The sequence below is a fragment of the Xenopus tropicalis genome, chromosome 8, assembly GCF_000004195.4.
Source record: "Xenopus tropicalis strain Nigerian chromosome 8, UCB_Xtro_10.0, whole genome shotgun sequence".
Classification (NCBI taxonomy): Eukaryota; Metazoa; Chordata; class Amphibia; order Anura; family Pipidae; genus Xenopus; species Xenopus tropicalis.
The window spans coordinates 37359781-37365565 of record NC_030684.2 but is presented as its reverse complement, the minus strand read 5'-3'; positions in this window follow the sequence as shown (position 1 = coordinate 37365565).

The following is a 5785-nucleotide window of genomic DNA, read 5'->3' as shown; positions in this document are numbered from 1 at the left end:
TAACGAGTTGAAAGTGGTGGAAGTTCAGCCTTATATATACAGCCAATGTCTACTGATCCAAATGCTAATAATCATAGTTACATAGGGTTGAAAAAAGACCAGAGTCCATCAAGTTCAACCCATCCAAGTAAACCCAGCACACCTAACCCACACCTACCAATCTATACACTCACATACATAAACTATATATACAACCACTAGTACTAACTGTAGATATTAGTATCACAATAGCCTTGGATATTCTGCTTGTTCAAAACCTTATCCAGGCCCCTCTTATAGGCATTAACAGAATCTGCCATTACCACATCACTAGGAAGGGCATTCCCCAACCTCACTGCCCTCACCGTGAAAAACCCCCTACGCTGCTTCAAATGGAAGCTCCGTTCCTCTAATTTAAAGGGGTGACCTCTGGTGTGTTGATTGTTTTTATGGGAAAAAAGAACATCTCCCATCTGCCTATAATCCCCTCTAATGTACTTGTACAGAGTAATCATGTCCCCTTGCAAGCGCCTCTTTTCCAGAGAAAACAACTCCAACCTCGACAGTCTAACCTCATAGCTTAAATCTTCCATCCCCTTTACCAGTTTAGTTGCAGTCTCTGCACTCTCTCCAGCTCATTAATATCCCTCTTAAGGACTGGAGCCCAAAACTGCACTGCATACTCAAGGTGAGGCCTTACCAGGGACCTATAAAGGGGCAAAATTATGTTTCCATCCCTTTTTTATACAAGACAGCACATTATTTGCTTTAGTAGCCACAGAATGACACTGCCTGGAATTAGACAACTTGTTATCTACAAAAACCCCTAGATCCTTCTCCATTAAGGATCCCCCCAACACACTACCATTCAGTACATAGTAATCATCCACAAAAAGAGTATTAAACCTAATTCCATCCAGGTATTCATTCTTGATCAATCGCCTTTTTGATAGCATTAATCAGGAATAATCTTAAAAACGTTGCGTTGCTATGCAACTGTCTAATAAATTCTTCAATTGATCAACATAATTGGCTTTTGTAGCCTGTCTGTGAGGAATTCCCCAGCTTTAATTACCTGTTTATAAACAGCCCCTCCTTTGCTGGTGTTGGAAATTGCTCACCTCCAGTTACTAGACACAGCCAGCTGACACTTGCATGACTATTGGAAGAAAGAGTTCCCACGAGAATTATTTTCTGCCGACCTTAGAATGTGCTTGTATAAGCTATTTATGTACTGGAACAATACAAATTTGTTGCCAGCAAATTTTAGGGACATTTTTTTGCTAAACTTATTGGCTTTTAGAATTAATAATTAGTTAATAAATTATAATAAAACTATGTTATCATGCAATTGCATATATGGTGAATTAGGGTATGAGCAGAATATCATTTAACTGACAACCTACAGACAGGGCCAACCTACTGGTGTAATGCCTGCATACAATTATACAGTTACTTGCAGTCATGCACTTCATTGTCCTTTTGCATTTTATGTAACTGGTCTTTACACCATTCCCGTGTATTGTTAAAAAAAACATGGTAAACAGAAACAGACTTGTTAGAATCAATTTGATTGGCTAAAATCTCTTTGCAGTTTCAGTGGATTATGTGTTACAAAGTAGAAGCTTAAGGTGTATTATAGGATAAAAACCTGACAGAAAAGTGTTCAACCCTATCATAAGTAAAAGTAGTGTATATACTAAGTAAACAGAAAAAATCAAACAATTCTACCTAAAAGTGGCCATACACATTAAGATCTGCTCGCTTAGCGAGGTCGCCAAGCAAGCAGAGCTTCTCCCGATATCCCCACCTATGGGTGGGCGATATCGGGCTAATTTAGTCATTTGGCCCTGGGGCCAAACGATTGAATTAGAATGATGGGTATAGGCATCCATCGGTTCAGGGACTGCGTCAACGAGCCGATGTGGTCCCCGATCTGACTAATTTTCAAACCTGCCTAATCGAGATCTGCCCGATTTCAGGCCAGATATCTGTCGGGCAGGCCCGTCGTTAGTGCCCCTACACGGGCCGATTAGCTGCCGAATCTTTCTAAGGGACCGATATCAGCAGCTAGAATTGGCCCATGTATGGGGACCTTAAGGTTGTGTTAAATTCAGGATTCAATTCATAATGTCGACAAATCATAGGTCTTTTTGAATTATTCGGCTGAGTGTTCAGCTGAACTGAATCCGACATTACAGGTCTGGACACATGATGTTTACACATGATACAATTTTTTACTCTCTCAAAATTGTATATGCAAACTAGGGATAGGATTTCGTTCAGTATTGGCTGAATCCAAAAAATAATGGAGTCTATGGGAGATGGCCTTTCCATAATTTGGAACTTTCTGGATAACAGGTTTCCGGATAACCGATCCCATTTTTTTACTGCATATGCTGGCACAGCTTGACCAAAATGTGTTAACAAATATATATCTATATATATCTGCCATAAGCACAAGTAAAGGTGACCATACTTTGAAAGAACCGCTCATTTGGCAAGGTCGGCAATAAGTGGACTTTTTCCTGATATGCCCACCTTGCGGTGAATGATATTAGATTGACTACTCTTTTGGCCCTCGGGCCAAAGTATCAGATCATAATTGTCACTATGCAGGCCGATTTCTGGGCAGATAACAAGTGTTACCAAATGTGTCATGTAGGTCCATCAGAGGGCCATGTACTTAGGCTGCGCTGCCAACTGGTTTCGTCAACAGCTTTTATTGGCCGATGTATGGCCACATTCAGGCTTATGTTGGAAAAACCTGCTGCTTGTATTTGTTGCTTCAAAGGGGCAGATTTATCGATACACGAACGCTCGGAGCATTCATCCGAACGCTCCGAGCGCATCTTTGACGTTTTTTTCGGGCCCGCGCAACTTTTCTGGACGACCCGCACAACATTTTTGGACGCCCTCACGACTTTTTCAGATGCTTGCACGAAAGATTTGGAAAGGCTCTGCCGCCGTTTACAATCGTTCGGTACGAAAATTTCGGGACTTTCGGATCGCCAATACGATATTATCGTGACTAATACGATTTTTTCGTAAGCATTTTCGTGATATTTACGATCTTTAGAAATTTTCGTTTCCAATCCGAATTTTTCCCATTCGGGATTCGAACACGTGTTTTGATAAATCTGCCCCAAAGAGTGCAAAACAGAGCTACAGAAGATCTTCCTTCTTTGCTTTGAGGTTTTAGAAGTTTTTGGGGTTTTTTGATGCTTTTATTTATGTGACTAAGTACCAGAAGGGTATGAAACGCGTAAAGCAGAACTTTGTGGGGTCTGTATGCTTTTTAATATGGAAATTTGAATAAAAATACAATTTTTAAATAAAGTTTTTTTAGAGACTTTGGGATACTTTATTGATATAGATTGTAGATATGCCCTTTAATCGGGGGCAGTACCCTAATAACTCTGGCCTCTTTTTGTCTGGCCAATTTTGACCTCTATCAGTAGTAAATTTTGAACTGATAAATCTGCCTCTTAATATAAATAATTCTTCATTATTTTTAAAGAAGACGTTCACTTCTAGTATGATGAAGGCAGCACTATTCCAAGACAAGTTGCAGGCAGGTGGTAAATGGGCAGAATAGAATAAAACATACAAATAATGAAGACCAGTTGAAAAGTTGCTTAGAGTAGGTCCATCTATACTGAGTTAATGTGAAGGTGAACTCTGGGGAGGGGTAAGGCTTAATTTACCATGTTCACTATCTCTCTTTAAATTAACTGGTGATCCTAGGGTGCGGTAGAGGGAGGTGGGGAGTGTAAATACATAACTTATTGGTACTTTAACCCATTAAACTGATGAGCCTCTAATGGATACCTTGCTCATACTCAAGGACATAATTAAGGAATCCACCACCCAAACCCATGGGCCCTACAACCCTTCCCCCCTCCCCATACCAGCGATATAGATCCACTCTCCTGTCTTCCTCTGACTTTACATGCAAAGTAAACTCAATGGAGGGGAAGTAAAATGGAGTTCATAGGATGAATTTATGCTACTGCCCCTTTTACTTCACATAATCTTATCTTATTTATGTAACCCAGCTTAGAATGGATCATAAGTGCTAGTGTGTGCCTACACAATGGTGTATTCTCTTTATTATTAAAATCAATGTGAAAATAATATCTGGCACTACGCCTGGAATGCAAAGGCACATATATAACAAAGGAAGATGCAAGGTCTCAAACTACAACCTAGTACAGTAGGAAAATCAACATGAGGGTTTTGCTGCCTAATCCTACAAGTATACTGCATCTAATGGACCTGTAATTACCCTTATATTCAAAGAAATCATTTGTCTTCTATATTTAATAATCACCTGATCCACAACTGCACAAGCAGGGCCCAAGCAATTACAATTCAGGGCAATTATTAGCATTAGCTAATCGGGAAACATTGCTTGCAATTAAATGCTATAGTGTAGTAGGTGCCCTATAGAATAAAATTATGTTAGATGTCATTACCTGTGTCATGGAATACCTTTCTATAATCATTGATTACAGTACTGCTTAGTATGTATGCCTATATTGTGCCTTTTAATCCTCTTTCAGTTGCTTCTTGGTATAGATTCCACACTTTGAGGTTACTAATTTACCAGCTGCTTCTTGAATATTCTCAGTGCAGTGGCGTTACAGGAGTCACAAGGTATTGAATCTGCGGCTATTGCATCAATAGAGATTACAAATAATGATCTGACTAATAATGAACTTAGTTCCTTATGTACCATGCATATCCTGATATATATATCCTGCAATAAACCTCATGTATGCCTTTTATCAATGTTAATGATCCCTGATTGCCTTTATCCTACATTGGTTTGGGGAATCTCCAGTCTGACTTGTGGACTTGTGTAACTAACTTGTGATAGGAATAACGGCTTGTTTTTTTTTTCTTAGCTAGATAGAATAAGTGCAGGGTATAGAGTATATGAACTATTGGAAACTAAAGCCGTATAATGAATATTTTTGACTAATAAAGAATTGGGATCTCTTTGTAGTTTTTGACTAAAAGAAAATGGACTTCTACTCTGAAATCTTCTTTCTAGAATATCTACATATGTAACACCATGTAACATGTCTTGCTTCATTCCAGTGTTTAAGGGGGTAGTTCACTTTCAAATTAATTTTAGTATGTTATAGAATGGCCAGTTTTTAGCAACGTTTCAATTGGTCTTCATTTTTTATTTGTTATAGTTTCTAAGTTATAAGTATTTTTCTTTCCACTCTTTCTAGCTTTCAAATGGGGGTCACTGACCCCTGAAGCCAATAAACTATTGCTCTGTGAGGCTACAGTTTTATAGTTATTTTATTACTTTTCTTTCTATTACATCACTGCTTGGTTGCCAGTGTAATTTGGACCCTAGCAACCAACTGGAGAGCTGCTAAATAAAAAGCAAGATAATTAAAAAAAAAAAACACACACATAAAAAATTAAGAACAATTGCAAATTGCATTGTGTGAATGTGAATTCCAATGTCTCACTTACATCATTGCTTGGTTGCCAGTGTAACTTGGACCCTAGCAACCAACTGGAGAGCTGCTAAATAAAAAGCAAGATAATATTAAAAAAACACACATAATAAAAAATGAAGAACAATTGCAAATTGCATGGTGTGAATGGGTGCAAGAAATCTATATAGTAAATTGGCTCTTTGGATCCATGCTATTTCCCATTACTCTGGTTAATGCTAATTTCTACTCTAAATCTGTATATATACAGGATATTTATATTGCAGTATTCCTATACGATCGTGGATATGGTAGATTATGGCTGTAGGCTGTAGAGCTGTACC